Source organism: Prionailurus viverrinus, chromosome F2, assembly GCF_022837055.1.
Source record: "Prionailurus viverrinus isolate Anna chromosome F2, UM_Priviv_1.0, whole genome shotgun sequence".
Classification (NCBI taxonomy): Eukaryota; Metazoa; Chordata; class Mammalia; order Carnivora; family Felidae; genus Prionailurus; species Prionailurus viverrinus.
The window spans coordinates 86,920-112,009 of NC_062578.1; the positions used below are offsets into that span (position 1 = coordinate 86,920).

Sequence of the window (25,090 nt, forward strand, 5' to 3'; positions counted from 1 at the left end):
CCTGTCAGGGAACTTGCTTGCACCGCACAAACGCCCAATGCTGTGCTTCTGCGGATCCATCCCTCCGAAGATCTGACTCCTTCCCGGTGCCGCAGGGCCCCTCACAAAGCGGATCTCCAAAGGAAAAGCGAGCTGAGCCTGCCCCTCCCGCCCCTGTGCACCTTGCCGATCCACCCCAGCTAATACGCCAGATCCCCAGCACCACAAGCCTGGCAGTGTGCAAGTAGCCCAGATGGGCCACGCCACCCCACAGTGAATCCCACCCCTAGGAGGGGGGAAGAGAAGGCACACACTAGTCTGACTGTGGCCCCAGCGCTGGGCTGGGGGCAGACATCAGGTTGGACTGCAGCCCCGCCCACCAACTCCAGTTATACACCACAGCACAGGGGAAGTGCCCTGCAGGTCCTCACCACTCCAGGGACTATCCAAAATGACGAAACAGGAGAATTCCCCTCAAAAAAAATCTCCAGGAAATAACGACAGCCAATGAACTGATCAAAAACTATTTAAACAATACAACAGAAAGTGAATTTAGAATAATAGTCATAAAATTAACCGCTGGGCTTAAAAACAGTATAAAGGACAGCAGAGAAGCTATTGCTACAGAGATCAAGGAACTAAGGAACAGCCAGGAGGAGCTAAAAAATGCTATTAATGAGCTGCAAAATAAAATGGAGACAACCACAGCTCGGATTGAAGAGGCAGAGGAGAGAATAGGTGAACTAGAAGATAAAATTATGGAAAAAGAAGAAGCTGAGAAAAAGAGAGATTAAAAAATCCAGGCGTAGGAGGGGAAAATTAGAGAACTGATACACTAAAAAGAAATAATATACGCATAATTGGTATCCCAGAGGAGGAAGAGAGAGGGAAAGGTGCTGAAGGGGTACTTGAAGAAATAATAGCTGAGAACTTCCCTGATCTGGGGAAGGAAAAAGGCATTGAAATCCAAGAGGCACAGAGAACTCCCTTCAGACATCACTTGAATCGATCTTCTGCACGACATATCATAGTGAAACTGGCAAAATACAAGGATAAAGAGAAAATTCTGAAAGCAGCAAGGGATAAACGTGCTCTAACATATAAAGGGAGACCGATAAGACTAGTGACGGATCTCTCTACTGAAACTTGGCAGGCCAGAAAGGAATGGCAGGAAATCTTCAATGTGATGAACAGAAAAAATATGCAGCCGAGAATCCTCTATCCAGCAAATCTGTCATTTAGAATAGGAGAAATAAAGGTCTTCCCAAACAAACAAAAACTGAAGGAATTCATCACCACTAAACCAGCCCTACAAGAGGTCCTAAGGGGGATCCTGTGAGACAAAGTAACAGAGACATCGCTACAAGCATGAAACCTACAGACATCACAATGACGCTAAACCCGTATCTTTCTATAATAGCACTGAATGTAAATGGATTAAATGCGCCAACCAAAAGACATAGGGTATCAGAATGGATAAAAAAACAAGACCCATCTATTTGGTGTCTACAAGAGACTCTTTTTAGTCCTGAGGACACTTTCAGATTGAAAGTGAGGGGATGGAGAACTATTTATCATGCCACTGGAAGTCAAAAGAAAGCTGGAGTAGCCATACTTATATCAGACAAACTAGACTTTCAATTAAAGGCTGTAACAAGAGATAAAGAAGGGCATTATACAATAATTACAGGGTCTATCCATCAAGAAGAACTAACAATTATAAATGTCTATGCGCCGAATATGGGAGCCCCCAAATATATAAAACGATTACTCACAAACATAAGCAACCTTATTGACAAGAATGTGGTAATTGCAGGGGACTTTAATACCCCACTTACAACAATGGATAGATCATCTAGACACACGGTCAATAAAGAAACAAGGTCCCTGAATGATACATTGGATCAGATGGACTTGACAGATATATTTAGAACTCTGCATCCCAAAGCAACAGAATATACTTCTTGTCGAGTGCACATGGAACATTCTCCAAGTTAGATCACATACTGGGTCACAAAACAGCCCTTCATAAGTATACAAGAATTGAGATCATACCATGAAAACTTTTAGACCACAATGCTATGAAGCTTGAAATCAACCACAGGAAAAAGTCTGGAAAACATCCAAAAGCATGGAGGTTAAAGAACACCCTACTAAAGAATGAATGGGTCAACCAAGCAATTAGAGAAGAAATTAAAAAATATATGGAAACAAACGGAAATGAAAATACAACAATCCAAACACTTTGGGATGCAGCGAAGGCAGTCCTGAGAGGAAAATACATGGCAATCCAGGCCTATCTCAAGAAACAAGAAAAATCCCAAATACAAAATCTAACAGCACACCTAAAGGAAATAGGAGCAGAGCAGCAAAGATACCCCAAACCCAGCAGAAGAAGAGAAATAATAAAGATCAGAGCAGAAATAAACAATATAGAATCTAAAAAAAACTGTAGAGCAGATCAATGAAACCAAGAGTTGGTTTTTTGAAAAAATCCAGGCTTCTCAAAAAGAAAAGGGGGATGACCCAAATAGATAAAATCATGAATGAAAATGGAATTACTACAACCAAACCCTCAGAAATACATGCAATTATCAGGGAATACTATGAACAATTATATGCCAACAAACGGGACAACCTGGAAGAAATGGACAAATTCCTAACACCCACACACTTCCAAAACTCAAACAGGAGGAAATAGAAAGCTTGAACAGACCCATAACCAGCGAAGAAATTGGATCAGTTACCAAAAATCTCCCAAGAAATAAGAGTCCAGGACCAGATGGCTTCCCAGCGGAATTCTACCAGACATTTAAAGCAGAGATAATAATCTATCCTTCTCAAGCTATTCCAAAAAATAGAAAGGGAAGGAAAACTTCCAGACTCATTCTATGGAGCCAGCATTACTTTGATTCCGAAACCAGACAGAGACCCAGTAAAAAAAGAGAACTACAGGCCAATATCCCTGATGAATATGGATGCAAAAATTCTCAATAAGATACTAGCAAATCGAATTCAACGGCATATAAAAAGAATTATTCACCGTGATCAAGTGGGATTCATTCCTGGGATGCAGGGCTGGTTCAACATTCACAAATCAATCAATGTGATACATCACATTAATAAAGAAAAGATAAGAACCATATGATCCTGTCAATCGATGCAAAAAAAGAATTTGACAAAATTCAGCAACACTTCTTAATAAAAACCCTGGAGAAAGTCGGGATAGAAGGAACATACTTAAACATCATAAAAGCCATTTATGAAAAGCCTACAGCTAACATCATCTTCAATGGGGAAAAACTGAGAGCTTTCCCCCTGAGATCAGGAACACAACAGGGATGTCCACTCTCACCGTTGTTGTTTAACATAGTGTTGGAAGTGCTAGCATCAGCAATCAGACAACAAAAGGAAATCAAAGACATCAAAATTGGCAAAGATGAAGTCAAGCTTTCACTTTTTGCAGATGACATGATATTCTACATGGAAAACCCAACAGACTCCACCATGTATTAGTTCTGCTAGAACTGATACATGAATTCAGCAAAGTTGCAGGATACAAAATCAATGTACAGAAATCAGTTGCATTCTTATACACTAATAATGAAGCAACAGAAAGACAAATAAAGAAACTGATCCCATTCACAATTGCACCAAGAAGCATAAAATACCTAGGAATAAGTCTAACCAAAGATGTCAAAGATCTGTATGCTGAAAACTATAGAAAGCTTATGAAGGAAATTGAAGACGATATAAAGATATGGAAAAACATTCCGTGCTCATGGGTTGGAAGAATAAATATTGTTAAAATGTCAATACTACCTAAAACTATCTACACATTCAATGCAATCCCAATCAAAATTGCACCAGCATTCTTCTCGAAACTAGAACAAGCAATCCTAAAATTCATCTGGAACCAAAAAAGGCCCTGAATAGCCAAAGTAATTTTGAAGAAGACCAAAGCAGAAGGCATCACAATTCCAGACTTTAGCCTCTACTACAAAGTTGTAATCATCAAGACAGCATGGTATTGGCACGAAAACAGACACACAGACCAACGGAATAGAATAGAGACTCCAGAATTGGACCCACAAATGTATGGCCAACTCATCTTTGATAAAGCAGGAAAGAATATCCAATGGAAAAAAGACAGTCTCTTTAACAAATGGTACTGGGAGAACTGGACAGCAACATGCAGAAGTCTGAACTCAAGCTGTAGGCTGGGAAAGAGGTGGGGAATTATCCCTCTTCACCACTATCTTGCTTTCGGTATTTTTCTGGAAACCCATGGCTTTCCTTGGCTCGTATCTGCAGTTCTTCTATCTCTGCCTCAGCCAGCACATGACATGGCCTTTGCCCCTCTGTCTGTGTGTCCAAACCTCCCTGCTCTGGTAAGGACAACAGCCTTTGCATTAGGGCCAGCCCCAATTCAGGGTTGATGATATCTGGGAAGACCTTACTTCTACTTTCACAAGTACTGGGGGTTAGAGCTCTGATACATACTTTGGGATGGGATACAGTTAAATGCGCACCAGAGCTGAACAGCAGATTTGAACAAGAGGAAGACAGAACCAGCAAATCTGAAGGTAGGAAAATTGAGATCCAGTCTGATTGACAGTAAGTTAAGAAAAATAAAAATGGGGGGTGGATGAACACAGCCCCAAAGACCTGTGTAATACTATCAAGCATACTAACACACTAACTGAGAGACCGAGTCCCAGAAAGACATAAAAGAGAGAAAGGACAGGGAGAATATGCAAAGTAATAAGAGCAAAAGTCGCACTGAATTTGATGAAAACATTAATCAAAATATTCAAGAAGTTCAATGAACACCAAATGGGATAAACTCACATCCCACTAAAATGGTTCAAGGCCACAGACAAAGGATTGTGAAAACAATACAAGAAAAGTGATTAATTATGTATAGAGTGTCCTCAGTAAGTTTAATGGCAAATTTTCATCAGAAACCATGGAGGCCAGAAGGCAGTGGGATGATCTACTGAAAGTGCTAAAAGACAAAACCTGTGCACGTGAATTCTGTATCTAGCCAGGATGTCCTTCAGCAATGGAAGAAGACGTGAAGACATTCCCAGGTAAACAAAATATGAGAGAATCCATTGCTATCACCAGCCCTACAAGAAACCCTAAGTCCTGGGGCACCTGGGTGGATCATTCCATTTCATATCTGACTCTTGATTTTGGCTTAGGTCATGATCTCATGGTTTGTGAGTTCAAGCCCTGCATTGGGCTCCACATTGATAGTGTGGAGCCTGCTTAGGATTCTTTCTCTCTCTTTGCCCCTCCCCTGCTAATGCATTATCTCTTTCTCAAAATAAATAATAAACCTACAAAAAAAAAAAGAAGTCCTGAGTCCTTCCATCTAAAATGCAAAGACATTTATTTCTACATGAATAGTTACATAGGTAAATATAAAAGAGTACAAATGTGTAAGTGCATAAGCACAAGTGTATTAGCACATAAACTATATACAGCCTAAATATATAAACAATAGATTTTCTTCTAATTTAAAACTGTGAAGTTAAAATTACACATATATATAAATTGCATATATTATAAATACATAAAACGTAAATATACATGTTAATGAGCACAGGCTGTATAAAGAGGTAATTTGAGTGAAAATAATGGCAAAAAGAGAGGACATCAATTAGATATATTAAGAGTCAAGTCTCTAGGGGCACCTGGGTGTTCAGACAGTTGAGCGTCTGGCTCTTGATTTCAGCTCAAGTCATGATCTCAGCATCAGGGGGTCAAGCCCAGAGTCCACAATCAGTGCAGAACCTGCTTGAGACTCTGACACACTCTCTCTCTCTCTCTCTCTCTCTCTCTCTCTCTTTCTCTCTCTCCTCCACTCCCCCACTCATGCTCTCTCTTCCTCTAAGATAAGTAAATGAAAAAAATTTTTAAAGGGGTCAAATCTCTGTATGCCATTGAAATTAATCTGGTATGAATCCAATTAGAATGTTGGAAATTTAAGACATTAGTTGTAATCTCCAGTGAAACTGCTAAGTATTCCCTGAATATATAGTAAGAGAAACAACATGGGAATTTAGTTGGTACACTAGAAAATAACACAAAAGAAAGCAGAAATGGAGGAATATTAGAACAATAAGATATAACATATACATAAATAATGAAAAAACAATAGATTTTGATGCTACCTGATGAGTAATTAAGGGTACATGGATTTTACATCCAATTAAGAGGCAGATATTGACAGAATGGGTAGAAAACAACAATCTCTCTCTATGCCATCTACAGGAGAGTCATGCTTTAAACCTAAGACACAAAGGCATTGAAAGTAAAAAAGATGGAAAAATATATAGCAAGCAAATAGTAATCAAGAGAGCTAGACTGGCTTTGTGAAGACAAATAAACTTTATGACAGTTTTTTTCTAGAGACAAAGAAGGACATGGTATAGTGACAAAGTGTGCATCCTTCAAAGAGATCACTGTAAACACTTCGCACTTAACAGGAGAGCGCCAAAGTACATGGTGAAAGGGCGGGCCTATGCGGACTCCATCTTGTTCTGTGTCCTTCACCTTGACCACACCTCCTCCCCTTGAGCCACCCCCTCCCCCACCTGCCTAACAGAACTCGGACCCTTCCCCAGCCAATCGGCTGAGGCCATAGACATTACCTCACCAACTGCCCCTAGGCCCCAATAAAACCTTTGTCCTTTTGAAACTCGCTCTCTCTCCCCGGTATCTCACCGCTGCCTCGGTGCAGGTAGGGGATTGAGCTCGAGCTAGCTCGAATAAAAGCTCTTTTGCTTTTACATCAGACTCGGCTCCCTGGCGGTATTTGGGGATCACGAATTCTGGGCATAACAATGGAACTGACAATTAAAAGGAGAAACTGATCTCTCAACAATAAAACTAGGAGACTTCAATATTACACTTCTAATAGTGAAGAAAACCTGTTAATTCTGGTGATGCTCATAAAAGGACTGTGGGGTGGGCAGAGAAGGGGCTGGGACCTATATTTTATGGTTCAGGGCACTGACATTTAGAGAGGTTAAGTGGCTCACTCAGAATCACAGCACTGGTGACTTATGGTTCAGAGGCAGGGGATACAGAGAATTCCCTGAGGACAGAGATCTCTGATCACCTGGATAGGAGATCATGCCCTGCACACTGAAACCAAGCCCTTTCCTCACTCCCTGGCCCATATCCTTTGGCCCCAAGGTTGCTGAAGGGAGACAGCTGGCTCCCTAAGGAGGTACTGGCCCAAGAGAATGGCCCAAAACCCAACCCAACTCCTGCCTATTTCAATCCCTGACCCAGAAAACAATGCCTTTTCCCCCTGATGGATGGGGTGTGAGGAGGTGTGAGAAAAAACACATCCCCATCTCCCCATCCCATGCCCCCCAGTGCTTGATGCTACTAGCTGCCTTGCTGGTGGCCAGGTGACCACCCTGAATGACCACTTGTCTGTTTGACTCCCAACTGTCTCAGAACCCAGAACATTCCAAACCAACTGCCCACAGGACAGTTGCCCAGTGATTAGCGTCATCTTCAACTGACCAAATCTGGGTGATGAGCAGTTGATAGTAGCTAGGAGAGGGGTCTGCTAGGTTGGTGCTCTGGCAGATGAAGTCTAGAGGCCCCAGTGTCTCCCTGACGAACGATCTGACCCACCATTTGAGCAGCCTGGACAAAGGCATGGCTAGGAGCGGGCAGGGGCTCCCTGCCTCTGCGTGTACACCTTCCCTGATCCTTCCATCCTCACCACCATCCAGTCTCCACTGTACAAACTACCCTTACTCCTCTTGAATCTACTTACTGACTTTATACACACACTACCTTCTTCAATGGAGTAGTCATTCATTGGGGTGTTATTTGTGGCTCGGCCCTGTTGTTTGGAAAGATGTCCATCTTGATGCTGCTGAAGCACTGCTGGGGAAAGCCAGTAGATTGTCTTGAGCACAGATGCCTTGTGAGTTCTGTGTTTGAATCCCTTAGGATCCTCTTTTTGTAATCTGAGCCATGATCCTAGAAAATACACTAAAAAGGGAGAGAACTGTTAATATGCACCTGGAATATTCATGCATCCCTAGGTCACACTCCCATTCTCCTTGCTCACCAGTGACTGGGGAGCCAGCTGAGTCTGAGCTGGGCTTAGAAGAGGGGTACTGCGATGTGGTATGCACTTACCACCCCCAGCAGACTTGTGCCTAGGGACCTGACATTAGATGAGACCATGCAGAAAGGACAATACAGAGGACAGTGACGGAGAGCCTGGGAGCTGGTGCCTGATAACCTGTATCAGATCATACTAGAAACCACACATACCTGGGAAAGTTACCTAACCCCTCTGACCTCAGTTCCCTGTTCTGTGATATGGGACCTACTTACTAGTATTATAAAGCTTACTATAAGAAAAGCCAAATAACGCCTAAGGAAAACGATAGGGACCGCCTAAGGGCTCCATATGTGACCCGATATTACATGTCTGGAAGAACAAGCAAGAAATGTAGGAGTGGTTGCTTGCAGAGAGGAAACCTGGATGGCCACAGGGCAAGGGTGGGTGGAAGGTAACCTTTCCGCCTTAAGGTGGGCATGAGGCTTTCCTGCTCGTGGAGAATATCTGCCATCATCTCCTGTGATCCCCATCAGACTCCATGGAATGCACAGGGCAGGGTAGTAACCCATATTTTGTAGTTCATGACACTGAAATTCAGAGATTTTAAGCAACTAGAGTGAAGAAGCTGATGACAGGACAATCTGGGACAGGAATATAGTTGGTTTCTAGGGACAGAGATCCTGGATACCCCAGAGTTCTCTAGCTCCTGTTTTCCCTCTGATCCCCAAACTCTCCTGCCATGAAACTGCAAAGGGAGCACATGCCCGCCTCGGCCTCCACCCGTAGGTTTCCATCCCTGACCCAAAAGCAATGTCGCTTTCCGCAAAGGAAGTCCCTTGAAGGGTCAGGGTGTCCAATCTAGGTCTCTCCGCCTGCAGCATCTTCACACATCAGCTGTCCAATGTGAGCTCCTGGGCATCTGACCAGTGGTCTACATGCCCCCATGCAGCTCAGAATGTGGGCATTTCCAAGCCCACTACCCACATGACAGCTCTCTAGTGATGAGCTTGGTCTTCAACGGCCAACCCTGGATGAACAGCACTGATTCATGAGGGCATGACTGGCTGGGCTGGTGTTTGGTGCTTTAATGGATGAAGCTGGCATGTCCCCCACTACCTACTGACCACTGATGTGAGCAACTGTCAGAGCAGCCTGGCTGAGGGAGGGCAGGGGCTGCACTGGCTCTGAATGCATACCTTTCCTACTTCCCTATGTGACAAACTCTCTCCAGACTCCTTGTCCTTCTCTGGCCCCGGCAGTGGAAGGGGACAGAGTCCCCTGTCCTCTTAGAGGGTCCCCTCCATAGCCACAGCCTGTGACACCCACCCCAGGGCTCTCCCTGAGAGTCCCTCAGATTCTCCTTCCCTCTGTCATCAAATATTTATTCTGCCAACCCGATGGCACTGTCCCTTCTCACCACCCCTGGGGCAACACGCAAAGTGCCACTGACTCTGTCCACATCCCCCCATTGGAACCCCACTGTGAGATCTCAATTGGCTTCCCAAATCTCCAGATTTATGCTGTATGGTTTTGGATTTTGACATCTACATCCAGGAGAGTTGACCTGTGTGTCCCCCTTTCCTGTCATGCCTACTGCTGGGGTGGCATCAATTTTCTCCTGATCCAATGAAAGCAATGTGGGCATATTCCCCCTGTATCTGTTCTCTGGAAGAGTGTGTATTTCCGTGTCTGGATGGAAGTTTCTCTGGAAGAGACAGGCATATTTCCATCTTCAACGTTTGTTTGAAATTAAAGGAAGCCACCTGGGCTTGAAGTGCGCTTCATGTGAAAATTTCTTATATTGCCCCTTTTTTTAAATGGCTGCTTTATCTATTGTATGTAGAGTGCACACATCTTAAGTACAGCTTTATGGTTTCTTGTAAACATATCTGCTGCGAATCCTAGTTCCACATACAGGATGGCTCTAGCACCCTGGCAGCCTCCTGGAGAAGGAGATACAAAATAACTGCTAACTTATTAGGGTAAGGAATGAAATCGGTTACCATGTATTTCCCAAGCATGATGATTATACATAATTAGGGCACAAAAGAGTGTGGTGGCACCCTGGGAAGGTAGCGGAACAAACTGGGGAGCTGGGAGGATCCAATTTCCACTGTGCAGGCATGGGGGCAGGGCAAAGAAGCTGGAAGACGCTTCTCAGAAGCATTTGTCTGAATCTCCCTACTTCACAATGAGAAAGAATGAAATCTGGCCATTTGTAGCAACGTGGATGGAACTGGAGGGTATTATGCTAAGTGAAATAAGTCAGGCAGAGAAAGACAGATACATATGTTTTCACTCATATGTGGATCCTGAGAAACTTAACAGAGAACAATGGGGGAGTGGAAGGGGGGGGGAATTACAGAGAGGGAGGAAGGCAAACCGTAAGATTTAAATATACTGAGAACAAACTGAGGGTGGATTGGGGTGGGTGGGGAAGAGGGGAAAGTGGGTGATGGGCAGTGGGTGATGTTGGGATGAGCACTGGGTGTTGTATGGAAAGCATTTTGACAGTAAATTATATTTAATATAAAAAAAAGAAAAAATAAAAAAAACCCTAAAAATCTATTAAAAAAAAAAAGAGAGAAGCATTTGTCTTTCACAGAGGGAAAATCACTGCTACAGAGTGTGGCGCCCACGGTAATTCAGCTTCTGCTACCTATGCATCATGTGCTTTTGTCTGTTTTATTTTACATAAAAACGAGTTCAAGATAAAGCAGGCAAAAGATAAATTTTGCTTGATGTAAAATCCTCCAGAATTAACTATAAAATATATCTCTGCAACTAAGACAGAATCTATACAATTCACATGCTCAGAGGCTGGCACTGAGTTAGCGGGTAGCCCTTTGTCCATGACCTCCTGTCTTCTTCTTAAGCTTCTAGACACTTAGGTGCTCTGAGACCCCAGCCGACACTTGCTTGGTGCTTCCTTCACAGGTGTCAAAGCAGCAGCAAACACAGGTGCCCTATTCCCTGCAGAGGCACAGAGGTGGAGGGAGGAGGGGTGCCTGGGGTGGGTGTGTGGGACCCCAAAGACTCCTCCAGTCTTGGAAGGTAACCTTGGACCCAGACACCCCCAGGGGCCTGTTTGGGGCTCTTGGCTAAGGGCATTGCCGTTGGCTGACAGTGTTAAGTTTCCTCCAAGTGAGATTTAACCTGGGCATGTGGCCGTGCAGCCCTCAAGCGTCTGGTCCCTTGAACAGGGTATTGGAGCAGAAGAAAGGGGAGGCTCCGGACTGCAGGAGGAAAAGCCCAAGTCCCGCCCCTGGCATGTGAGGAGCAGGAGGTCTGATGACACAGGGCTGGAGGGGGGAGGTGATGATGTCCCCTCATCCACCTGTGATAGGGCCTAGCATGACACCTGCACCATCGAAGTGACACTTAGAGGGCTTCCCTTTTCTTCCTCAGTATCTTTTCTCCCCATTACATCCAAATGCCTGACATGTGCCTTTCCTTTTAAAGAAGCTTATGATGAGGTAGTAAAAAAATAATAATCTTTATGGCTTAATGTGTTTCAATGCGAAAAGGCTACAGAAGACACTACTGTCTCAGATGTAATGAAACCTAAAAAAAATAAAAATAACACAAATGGAATTAAACCAGTTATATTTGAATTAATTAAAAAAATTGAAAAATAAAAGAAACATAAGCAATTTGCAATTCTACCTCCTTACAAATTCCCTAATGGACACTGCACTGAATTTGCCTTCATTTCCATGTGTGTTTTGATTTTTACATATATATATAAACAAAATTTATATATATATATATTAAAACAAAAAATTATAGAACCCCAGTTTGAGGTGATCCAGGCTGTCCACAGGGCTCCGCAGAAGCTGACTACCCCAAGGGCTTGGGCTACTCCCAGCCCGGGCTGGAGGCTGCGGTGGCCCCTACTTGATGCCCAGGCTGCTGTGTGGTCACGGGTCTGCAGATCTGGACATGGGGAGCTGCCGTGCTTGCATGCCAGGGAGCTCAGGGCTTCTGTCTTCACTTTTCCCAGGAGGCCCGACTTGGGCAGAGTCAGGGCCATGCACCCCTGGAAGTATGGAGCAGGTATCCGTTTCCAGGAGAGATGTGCTCAGGGCATCCCTCCCCTTCCCTGTGCGGGGCTCCCTTCCCTTTGGTTGCCTTTCCCAAAGGGCCCAAGACAAAGTCAGGGAAGCCACGGAGATGTGGGCCCTTATTTGCCTTCTGCTTTTCCTCCCGTCCTCTCCACATTCCACATCTCCTCTTACTCTTCCACTTTATCGCCTCTCACCTTCTTCACCCACCCCCCTCTTGAGCCTGGGGGAAGAGACTTTCTGACCCCTGCCAGCTGGTGGGAAGAGAAGGATCGAGTCTGTCCAGAGCACCACACCCGTCCCTGGGGCAGGAGAGCACCAATTGCGAGGTTCCTGGAAGCCCCCGTCTTCTGGGGGAGCCTCTCAGGCAGGTGGGCCCATCCATCCTCCGCCCCCACCCTGCTCCCAGTCCACCACTCAGGGTGGCTGAGCAGGGTCCAGGAGTGCAGACTCAGGTCTGGGCCCAAGGCGCTGCTCGGAAAGCAGGTGAGGGGGTGGCGGGAGATCTTATAGACACTGGAGATGTGAGGATGTCCTGTGCCTGGACAGGACCAGGTTCTTCAGGATGAGAATCGTTCAGAGAGGGAGTGGTGAAGAGCCACAGAAGAAGGAGCTTAAGGATGGGAATGCAAGAAAGTGAAGGACATGACAGAGGAAAGAAATTAGGTGCAGAATTCTGCTCTCTTTTCCTGAGTCTTCATAATCTGCAATTAATCTTTGGCATGGACCATGGCAGCTGTGGCCCGGAAGGGGTGGCCTTGGGAAAGGACAGGGGACAGTGAGAACTCATACTCACTGCTCCTGGCAGGATAAGGGCTGATCTCAGGCCCCATTCTGACCTCAGCTCTGCACTCCTCCCTGGGACCACGATGAGGGACTGGGTCTCTGATCTCCAGTGTACTTTTCCAGCCCTCACATTCCATAATTGTGGCCTGGAATGAACACTGGGGTCATCTTGTCCTTCTTAGGAGGCAGCCGCTGTCTCCATGCATTTCTGTGCGTGACGTTGCCTTCCTCAGTACTCACAACCTGCTGCTTCCCTTCTATCTCCCGTGATCAGTGTCCTTTCCCTTTTCCTGTCACCTCCACCGACCAGACTGTTGTGTCATATGGGTGGAGGGGGGGAATGATCACGGGTATACTGCCAGCCTCCCTAACCAATCAGTTGATCAAGTAACCACTGCAGCCACCCCACCCTGGGATACCTGCCACAGGTCTGGGGTTGTGCTGGGCCCTGTCAGAGAGAAAGTCAACCCTTGCCACACACACATAGTGTCTGTCCTGTGCCTGGGGTGACCTTAGGTACTTGGAGATACTTAATCCTCAGAACCCTGTACCTTTCCTTGCCCCTAAGAGGATAAACATGAAATTAAAAGTACTTGGTCCAAATTCCCCTAATCCACAAGCAGCGTGACAGGGGTTCTATAGTAGGTGAAGCCACATGAACACTGTCCTTGCCAGCCTTTGCCTGAGCCCTGCAAAGACTGGGGGGAGACCCCGGGCAGGCCTGAACGAAGGTCACAGGATGGGCCAGGACTCTGTGGCTGGAGCAGCAGGTTGTGACAGGGGCAGGGACTCCTGTCTGCTGCTCGGAGTCTCTGGGCCTGGTCAGTCCCAGGAGAGAGCTCAGTGGGGCCATGAGAGCCAGGGTGTGTGGCCAGCCCAGCAGCCTTCACACAGGCTTCTAGAATTCCCGCCAACCAGGGAGGGTCTCAGGGCAGCTGCACACAGGCCTCTCTCACATGGACTCACATGTGCAGGACTTATTCTGATCCTGAGAGAAATGTGCTCCAGGGTGCACCTCCCACCTCACTTCTGCAGGAGGCTGAGAGGGTACATTTTCTGTGATGTCCACTCCGGGAGCATCCTTTCACCCAGGGGCAAGGCTGAGGGTGTCCCAGGCAGGTGCTGGTCTGAGACCTGAAGGTGCAGAGAGAGGGTCCCCACATCCCCAGCCTCCGGCTCACATGGTAGCACTTGGTCTCCAGTTCAAGTATGTGTGACAGTGTATCTCCCCAGACTTCTTCTGTCACAGGTCATACCAAACCCAACGTAGTAACTTCCCTGTTCAATTCACAAAACGTGCACACCAAATGTAACTGAGGCTTTGATGCTCAGTGGAGGAGAAGCAGAAAAGAGCTGGTCTTGGGGGAAAGATAATCTTGAAGAGCAAAACACACTTGAAGCCCACACACAGTATCTCCTACTGTTATGACGCTGACATATGAAAACCAGAACAAAACAAAGCTTCACACATATTTCCTCCTTCTCTCGATTTCATACCCCATTCCTCAGTCTCCAAAGCAGCAGGGATATTCAACCGCTTGAATGTTTAACTTCATTTACGTTAATTAACTTAAGCATAAGCAGGCACATCTGATCAGTGGCTGCTCCCCTGGATAGCGCAGTTAGGGACACTGGTGTATGGATTTCTGTAGAACATGGTCACGGTGATGCACGACATTATGCATTTGTCAAAATTCATAGAATGTCAAAGCACAAAGAGAGAATTTCAATGGAAGCTGTGACTTTAATGAAAATGTATCATTATGATTTTGCTAATTATACCAAAGGTACTACACTCGTGTTAGATGTTATCAATTGGGGAAACTGGAGGGGTAGAATATGGGAACTTTCTACATTATCTGTTCAACTCTTACATTCATCTAAACCTCCTGTTCTAAATAATGCCCATTGAGATTTTTAAAAATCTGTAAACACTGTTTCAGGAAGAGATCTATTAGAGCCAATGTTCACAAGTCAGCTAAAGGTCTATACAACAGCGAGAGATGTTGTTTAGTGTAAAACGTGTGCCCAAGCTTGAGTTAGAAATGTATCTTGACTTCTATACAGTTACAGCACAACTGACTGCCTTGATCATTCCCCTTTGCATACAGAAGAATATGGTTTAGATTTTATGGTTTTCTACAAATTTGGGACAATGACTAAAGTAGAATCCTTCTTCTTGAATGAGCTTAATGAGTGAATTTCCACATCCCTCAATGGGGTCATTTATAGAGTACCCCCTGTTGTTTGCCAGATGTGGAGTTTTCTGAAGCACTGCCTGGGGCCAGTTGATATTCTTGACCTCAGGGGAACATTTCTTCTTCTTCATCCTTGAAACAAGAGCCTGGGAAATGCATTGCAATAGAGAGAACTGTTGACACCTTGCTGTAGAAGTCCATAGGGAAATCAGCGATAATGTATTCACAATCAATCTTTTGATTCCATTATTTGCCAGCTGACCAGCAGAGCCTCATGAAGCCAAGTTGGATGTCTGGAGATTGTGCAGATGGGTGTACGCTTAGAACACCCAACAGACAGATCTTGTGAGCAAATAGCTTTATTTCCCTGAGGCATTGTAGAAGCACAGCAAGTACATAGTCCATGACTGACGGCCTGGGTCAAAACTCTGCTTAGAAGCTCCACGTACCTGAGAAGGTTGTATAGACCCCTCTGTGACTCGTTTCCCTGTTGTGAGATACTGAAATGTTAATAGGGCCTAATTTTTAGTATTAAGTTGTGACCTCAAAATGACTAAACACAAGTAAAATCTTCAGAACAAGAAGTGGTGTTTCATAACTTCCCTAGGTGTTCAATCACTGAGCAAGGTAGACCCTTGGTAGTGGTTGAATCCAGAGAGGGGATGTGGCTGGCTCCACAGCAGGGGGGGATATAAGCTTCCTGTTAGCCTTTATATGGAGAGATGCTCTACAGCTCAAAGAGAGTATCTGTGATCTCCTGTGGTTTCTGTGTCAGCCCTGTTGAGGTGGGAGGCGGCAGAGCAGGGCCTGTCATCTGGATTTTACAGCGGGGGCGTTCAAATTTAGAGAGAAAAAGTGATTCGCCAAAAGTCACTACACTGTTGAGTTGGGTGTTCAAGACAGAAATTTAGCTGGTTCCCTGGAGAGAGAGATCTCTGAACACCTGAAATCATGCCCTGTACCCCTAACCAGGGGCCCCCAAGTCTCTTCCTCAAATCCTCCCGCCCCATTTTCTGTGAAGGAGACAGTTGATGCCTTGCAGGAGGTGCCTGAGCCAAGAGAAAAACCCAGATCCTAACTCAGTCTCCCATCTCTAGGTTTCAATCCTCGACCCAAAACACAATACAGTTGCCCCCAAGTGAAGCCCCTCTGAAGGATGAGGGGAAGCCCAACGTGGGCCATCCTTCTCCGGCATCTTCACACCATGAGCCATCTCACGTGGTGCCTTCCAGGTGACCAGTTGAACACCCTCAGTGACCAGGGTTGTTTGGCTCCCAGGCTGACTCAGAAGCCAGGACATTCCAAACCAATGGTCACATGATGGCTCTGCTAAGAATTAGCTTCCCTTCAACTGACCAGCTCTGGCTGAGCAGGTATTGTGAAGTAACTGGGAAACTGGCCACCTGGGCTGGTGCTTTGGTGGCTTCATAAATTGTCTGTGGCCCTCCATGTCTCACTGGCTATTGACTGAAGTGACTAAGCTGCATGGACTAAGCCTAGACTTGGCTGAGAATGAACACAGGGCTGTTCTGGCTCTGAGTATCCACCTTCCCTGCTCCTTCTTTCATCCCTCAGATCCAGTTTCTACGGACTCATCATCCTTTTGACGAGTCTAGACCCTTTTGAGGCAGGGGACAGAGCCTTATCTCCTCTGGGAGGGCCTTCCCCATAACCACATCCTAGATACCCCCTGAATACCCCCAAATAGCACACAGTGCTCGAGTCAAAGGTCCCCAAAAGCAAATGAATAGGATGCCTATCAGGAGTTGTTTTCTCCTGGGGATGTGTCTCTCAAGACCACTTAGGGTGCCGACTACAAAATTCCTCACCCAAGCAAGAAAAATTGCTACTCAGGAAAAGATCCTATGACACTGTTTATTAGCAAGATTGGCAGTGCCAGCAGTTACTGTCCTCTTTATCAAGTTACGGTTGGCAAGAGACAATCCCTCACCAATCTCCCTACCAGGGAATGTAATACTATCATGGAAAATGTACATTGTCCTATGTCACCAAATATGACTGGAGATACTCTAAGTAATCAACTTGTCTTCCATAGGCAAAGACAGGCAAGTTCACCTTAGCAACACCTTGGTGTCTTACACGAACGGCCCACACTTTTCCCTCCTTAGGGACACCCAGAAAGAAACAGGATATACGTCAGTACATTGTTGGCACTGCTCAAGAATAGCTCTGGACTGTTCTTTAACATGAACATGGGCCAGAGCATATGGAGGCTTTGCCTCCATGGAGTGAATGTTACTGCTGAGCCACGCTCAGCAATAATCCTTATAGTGTGCAGTATGAGGAGTTTTTTTGAGAATGTAAACATGAGTCTTGTCAAGTGTCCATGGCACATATCCACTGGGTAAGACACATCTCTCTCTCAGTCACCTCACTCTCTCAAGAGTGTGTCTCATATTCTGTGTGTGTTTCCCTTTACCTCAATTTCTGCCTCTCTCAAAAACACACGCGCATGCACACATACACACACATACAAAACACACAGTGAATACATTGTCTTCCTCACACTGTAAATACACATACACACAGGTTTTCCCCTGGGAAACCGGTCTTTTCTCCACACCCTCAAGCCTCTTTCCTGCAAGGAAGCTGGAGTCAGGGTAGCTCTCTAGACTGATGCCAGCAGGAATATCCCAACTTCCTGACCATTTAGATTATTTCATCAGCAGGGGACTGAACCCAAAAAACATACCATATTCCATTGCTCCCGTGGCGACCTGAATGTAGAGAAGAGAAACCCCATCAGGGTCAGATCATGATGAACACGCATTGCACCGGTCTTTGGTTCTCCTCTTGACTTTCGGGAACCAGATGCACACGGTGCTCGAGTCAAAGGTCCCCAAAAGCAAATGAATAGGATGCCTATCAGGAGTTGTTTTTTCCTGGGGATGTGTCTCTCAAGACCACTTAGGATGCCGACAACAAAATTCTTCACCCAAGCAGGACAAATTGCTGCTGGCGAAAAAGTCCTAGGACACTGTTTATCACGAGGTTTGGCACAGCCAGTGGTTAATGTCCCCCTGACCAAGGTGACAGTTGCCCAGAGGCAACCACTCACCGCTGTCCCCATCAGGGAAAGTAACAGGATCATCGAAAATGTAGCCTGTCCTATTCACAACAGAAGTTGATTGGAAAGACCCTAAGAAAGCACTTGTGTTCCTCAAGGAAAGACAGGACGCTCACCTCAGCAACAGCCTGGCGACTCATGACAGGAAGGGACCGCTGCTTTTCCTACTTAGGGACACCTAGAAGGACACAGAATACGTGTCAGTACCTTGTTGGTGCTGCTCAAGAATAACTCAGGGACTGTTCCGTGAAATGAATATGGGCCAGAGCATATGGAGGCTTTGGTTACCTGCATGGACTGACTGTTACTGCTGAGCCACGCTCAGCAGTATTCCTTGAAATATGCAGTAGTATGAGGAAATTTTTGAGAATATAGACATTGGTTATTCGGCAGTGTCACTGGCGCATATCTCCTGGGGAAGGACACATCTCTCGCGGTCTCTCCTCTCTCCCTGTCTCTCTAATGAATGTGTGTGTCCCTTTCTCTTAGTGTGTTTCCCTGTCTCCTTCCCTGTCCCTCAGTTTCTGTCTCTCTCAAACATACACACACACACACACACACACACACACACACACACAAAAGCACAGTGAATACATTGTCTTCCTCACACTGTAAACATGGACATAGGTTTTCCCCTGGGAAATCTGTCGTTTCTCCATACCCTCAAGCCTCTTTCCTGCAAGGAAGCTGGAGTCAGGGTAGCTCTCTAGACTGATGCCAGCAGGAATATCCCAACTTCCTGACCATTTAGATTATTTCATCAGCGGGGGACTGAACCCAAAAAACATACCATATTCCATTGCTCCCGTGGCGACCTGAATGTAGAGAAGAGAAACCCCATCAGGGTCAGATCATGATGAACACGCATTGCACCGGTCTTTGGTTCTCCTCTTGACTTTCGGGAACCAGATGCACACGGTGCTCGAGTCAAAGGTCCCCAAAAGCAAATGAATAGGATGCCTATCAGGAGTTGTTTTTTCCTGGGGATGTGTCTCTCAAGACCACTTAGGATGCCGACAACAAAATTCTTCACCCAAGCAGGACAAATTGCTGCTGGCGAAAAAGTCCTAGGACACTGTTTATCACGAGGTTTGGCACAGCCAGTGGTTAATGTCCCCCTGACCAAGGTGACAGTTGCCCAGAGGCAACCACTCACCGCTGTCCCCATCAGGGAAAGTAACAGGATCATCGAAAATGTAGCCTGTCCTATTCACAACAGAAGTTGATTGGAAAGACCCTAAGAAAGCACTTGTGTTCCTCAAGGAAAGACAGGACGCTCACCTCAGCAACAGCCTGGCGACTCATGACAGGAAGGGACCGCTGCTTTTCCTACTTAGGGACACCTAGAAGGACACAGAATACGTGTCAGTACCTTGTTGGTGCTGCTCAAGAATAACTCAGGGACTGTTCCGTGAAATGAATATGGGCCAGAGCATATGGAGGCTTTGGTTACCTGCATGGACTGACTGTTACTGCTGAGCCACGCTCAGCAGTATTCCTTGAAATATGCAGTAGTATGAGGAAATTTTTGAGAATATAGACATTGGTTATTCGGCAGTGTCACTGGCGCATATCTCCTGGGGAAGGACACATCTCTCGCGGTCTCTCCTCTCTCCCTGTCTCTCTAATGAATGTGTGTGTCCCTTTCTCTTAGTGTGTTTCCCTGTCTCCTTCCCTGTCCCTCAGTTTCTGTCTCTCTCAAACATACACACACACACACACACACACACACACACACACACAAGCACAGTGAATACATTGTCTTCCTCACACTGTAAACATGGACATAGGTTTTCCCCTGGGAAATCTGTCGTTTCTCCATACCCTCAAGCCTCTTTCCTGCAAGGAAGCTGGAGTCAGGGTAGCTCTCTAGACTGATGCCAGCAGGAATATCCCAACTTCCTGACCATTTAGATTATTTCATCAGCAGGGGACTGAACCCAAAAAACATACCATATTCCATTGCTCCCGTGGCGACCTGAATGTAGAGAAGAGAAACCCCATCAGGGTCAGATCATGATGAACACGCATTGCACCGGTCTTTGGTTCTCCTCTTGACTTTCGGGAACCAGATGCACACGGTGCTCGAGTCAAAGGTCCCCAAAAGCAAATGAATAGGATGCCTATCAGGAGTTGTTTTTTCCTGGGGATGTGTCTCTCAAGACCACTTAGGATGCCGACAACAAAATTCTTCACCCAAGCAGGACAAATTGCTGCTGGCGAAAAAGTCCTAGGACACTGTTTATCACGAGGTTTGGCACAGCCAGTGGTTAATGTCCCCCTGACCAAGGTGACAGTTGCCCAGAGGCAACCACTCACCGCTGTCCCCATCAGGGAAAGTAACAGGATCATCGAAAATGTAGCCTGTCCTATTCACAACAGAAGTTGATTGGAAAGACCCTAAGAAAGCACTTGTGTTCCTCAAGGAAAGACAGGACGCTCACCTCAGCAACAGCCTGGCGACTCATGACAGGAAGGGACCGCTGCTTTTCCTACTTAGGGACACCTAGAAGGACACAGAATACGTGTCAGTACCTTGTTGGTGCTGCTCAAGAATAACTCAGGGACTGTTCCGTGAAATGAATATGGGCCAGAGCATATGGAGGCTTTGGTTACCTGCATGGACTGACTGTTACTGCTGAGCCACGCTCAGCAGTATTCCTTGAAATATGCAGTAGTATGAGGAAATTTTTGAGAATATAGACATTGGTTATTCGGCAGTGTCACTGGCGCATATCTCCTGGGGAAGGACACATCTCTCGCGGTCTCTCCTCTCTCCCTGTCTCTCTAATGAATGTGTGTGTCCCTTTCTCTTAGTGTGTTTCCCTGTCTCCTTCCCTGTCCCTCAGTTTCTGTCTCTCTCAAACATACAGACACACACACACACACACACACACACACACACACACACACACACAAAAGCACAGTGAATACATTGTCTTCCTCACACTGTAAACATGGACATAGGTTTTCCCCTGGGAAATCTGTCGTTTCTCCATACCCTCAAGCCTCTTTCCTGCAAGGAAGCTGGAGTCAGGGTAGCTCTCTAGACTGATGCCAGCAGGAATATCCCAACTTCCTGACCATTTAGATTATTTCATCAGCGGGGGACTGAACCCAAAAAACATACCATATTCCATTGCTCCCGTGGCGACCTGAATGTAGAGAAGAGAAACCCCATCAGGGTCAGATCATGATGAACACGCATTGCACCGGTCTTTGGTTCTCCTCTTGACTTTCGGGAACCAGATGCACACGGTGCTCGAGTCAAAGGTCCCCAAAAGCAAATGAATAGGATGCCTATCAGGAGTTGTTTTTTCCTGGGGATGTGTCTCTCAAGACCACTTAGGATGCCGACAACAAAATTCTTCACCCAAGCAGGACAAATTGCTGCTGGCGAAAAAGTCCTAGGACACTGTTTATCACGAGGTTTGGCACAGCCAGTGGTTAATGTCCCCCTGACCAAGGTGACAGTTGCCCAGAGGCAACCACTCACCGCTGTCCCCATCAGGGAAAGTAACAGGATCATCGAAAATGTAGCCTGTCCTATTCACAACAGAAGTTGATTGGAAAGACCCTAAGAAAGCACTTGTGTTCCTCAAGGAAAGACAGGACGCTCACCTCAGCAACAGCCTGGCGACTCATGACAGGAAGGGACCGCTGCTTTTCCTACTTAGGGACACCTAGAAGGACACAGAATACGTGTCAGTACCTTGTTGGTGCTGCTCAAGAATAACTCAGGGACTGTTCCGTGAAATGAATATGGGCCAGAGCATATGGAGGCTTTGGTTACCTGCATGGACTGACTGTTACTGCTGAGCCACGCTCAGCAGTATTCCTTGAAATATGCAGTAGTATGAGGAAATTTTTGAGAATATAGACATTGGTTATTCGGCAGTGTCACTGGCGCATATCTCCTGGGGAAGGACACATCTCTCGCGGTCTCTCCTCTCTCCCTGTCTCTCTAATGAATGTGTGTGTCCCTTTCTCTTAGTGTGTTTCCCTGTCTCCTTCCCTGTCCCTCAGTTTCTGTCTCTCTCAAACATACACACACACACACACACACACACACACACACACAAAAGCACAGTGAATACATTGTCTTCCTCACACTGTAAACATGGACATAGGTTTTCCCCTGGGAAATCTGTCGTTTCTCCATACCCTCAAGCCTCTTTCCTGCAAGGAAGCTGGAGTCAGGGTAGCTCTCTAGACTGATGCCAGCAGGAATATCCCAACTTCCTGACCATTTAGATTATTTCATCAGCGGGGGACTGAACCCAAAAAACATACCATATTCCATTGCTCCCGTGGCGACCTGAATGTAGAGAAGAGAAACCCCATCAGGGTCAGATCATGATGAACACGCATTGCACCGGTCTTTGGTTCTCCTCTTGACTTTCGGGAACCAGATGCACACGGTGCTCGAGTCAAAGGTCCCCAAAAGCAAATGAATAGGATGCCTATCAGGAGTTGTTTTTTCCTGGGGATGTGTCTCTCAAGACCACTTAGGATGCCGACAACAAAATTCTTCACCCAAGCAGGACAAATTGCTGCTGGCGAAAAAGTCCTAGGACACTGTTTATTACGAGGTTTGGCACAGCCAGTGGTTAATGTCCCCCTGACCAAGGTGACAGTTGCCCAGAGGCAACCACTCACCGCTGTCCCCATCAGGGAAAGTAACAGGATCATCGAAAATGTAGCCTGTCCTATTCACAACAGAAGTTGATTGGAAAGACCCTAAGAAAGCACTTGTGTTCCTCAAGGAAAGACAGGACGCTCACCTCAGCAACAGCCTGGCGACTCATGACAGGAAGGGACCGCTGCTTTTCCTACTTAGGGACACCTAGAAGGACACAGAATACGTGTCAGTACCTTGTTGGTGCTGCTCAAGAATAACTCAGGGACTGTTCCGTGAAATGAATATGGGCCAGAGCATATGGAGGCTTTGGTTACCTGCATGGACTGACTGTTACTGCTGAGCCACGCTCAGCAGTATTCCTTGAAATATGCAGTAGTATGAGGAAATTTTTGAGAATATAGACATTGGTTATTCGGCAGTGTCACTGGCGCATATCTCCTGGGGAAGGACACATCTCTCGCGGTCTCTCCTCTCTCCCTGTCTCTCTAATGAATGTGTGTGTCCCTTTCTCTTAGTGTGTTTCCCTGTCTCCTTCCCTGTCCCTCAGTTTCTGTCTCTCTCAAACATACAGACACACACACACACACACACACACACACACACACAAAAGCACAGTGAATACATTGTCTTCCTCACACTGTAAACATGGACATAGGTTTTCCCCTGGGAAATCTGTCGTTTCTCCATACCCTCAAGCCTCTTTCCTGCAAGGAAGCTGGAGTCAGGGTAGCTCTCTAGACTGATGCCAGCAGGAATATCCCAACTTCCTGACCATTTAGATTATTTCATCAGCGGGGGACTGAACCCAAAAAACATACCATATTCCATTGCTCCCGTGGCGACCTGAATGTAGAGAAGAGAAACCCCATCAGGGTCAGATCATGATGAACACGCATTGCACCGGTCTTTGGTTCTCCTCTTGACTTTCGGGAACCAGATGCACACGGTGCTCGAGTCAAAGGTCCCCAAAAGCAAATGAATAGGATGCCTATCAGGAGTTGTTTTTTCCTGGGGATGTGTCTCTCAAGACCACTTAGGATGCCGACAACAAAATTCTTCACCCAAGCAGGACAAATTGCTGCTGGCGAAAAAGTCCTAGGACACTGTTTATCACGAGGTTTGGCACAGCCAGTGGTTAATGTCCCCCTGACCAAGGTGACAGTTGCCCAGAGGCAACCACTCACCGCTGTCCCCATCAGGGAAAGTAACAGGATCATCGAAAATGTAGCCTGTCCTATTCACAACAGAAGTTGATTGGAAAGACCCTAAGAAAGCACTTGTGTTCCTCAAGGAAAGACAGGACGCTCACCTCAGCAACAGCCTGGCGACTCATGACAGGAAGGGACCGCTGCTTTTCCTACTTAGGGACACCTAGAAGGACACAGAATACGTGTCAGTACCTTGTTGGTGCTGCTCAAGAATAACTCAGGGACTGTTCCGTGAAATGAATATGGGCCAGAGCATATGGAGGCTTTGGTTACCTGCATGGACTGACTGTTACTGCTGAGCCACGCTCAGCAGTATTCCTTGAAATATGCAGTAGTATGAGGAAATTTTTGAGAATATAGACATTGGTTATTCGGCAGTGTCACTGGCGCATATCTCCTGGGGAAGGACACATCTCTCGCGGTCTCTCCTCTCTCCCTGTCTCTCTAATGAATGTGTGTGTCCCTTTCTCTTAGTGTGTTTCCCTGTCTCCTTCCCTGTCCCTCAGTTTCTGTCTCTCTCAAACATACACACACACACACACACACACACACACACACACACACACAAAAGCACAGTGAATACATTGTCTTCCTCACACTGTAAACATGGACATAGGTTTTCCCCTGGGAAATCTGTCGTTTCTCCATACCCTCAAGCCTCTTTCCTGCAAGGAAGCTGGAGTCAGGGTAGCTCTCTAGACTGATGCCAGCAGGAATATCCCAACTTCCTGACCATTTAGATTATTTCATCAGCGGGGGACTGAACCCAAAAAACATACCATATTCCATTGCTCCCGTGGCGACCTGAATGTAGAGAAGAGAAACCCCATCAGGGTCAGATCATGATGAACACGCATTGCACCGGTCTTTGGTTCTCCTCTTGACTTTCGGGAACCAGATGCACACGGTGCTCGAGTCAAAGGTCCCCAAAAGCAAATGAATAGGATGCCTATCAGGAGTTGTTTTTTCCTGGGGATGTGTCTCTCAAGACCACTTAGGATGCCGACAACAAAATTCT

At 46.2% G+C, this 25,090-nt stretch overlaps 1 protein-coding gene across 8 annotated transcripts in view; it reads right to left on the reverse strand.

The window, feature by feature from the left end:
- LOC125156392 (ankyrin repeat domain-containing protein 26-like) overlaps positions 1-25,090 on the reverse strand; it is a 109,921-nt gene that overhangs the window by 72,009 nt on the left and 12,822 nt on the right. For 4 of the 8 annotated variants that reach the window (XR_007148578.1, XR_007148576.1, XM_047842402.1 and 1 more), the window contains exons 13-26: positions 24,852-24,876; positions 24,174-24,235; positions 23,683-23,707; positions 23,007-23,068; positions 22,516-22,540; positions 21,844-21,905; positions 21,353-21,377; positions 20,667-20,728; positions 20,176-20,200; positions 19,504-19,565; positions 19,013-19,037; positions 18,339-18,400; positions 17,848-17,872; positions 7,807-8,007 (exon numbers count right to left, since the gene is read on the reverse strand). The gene's annotated coding sequence lies outside the window, so the exon portion shown is untranslated. The other 4 variants (XR_007148577.1, XR_007148579.1, XR_007148580.1 and 1 more) reach the window with 4 other exon arrangements.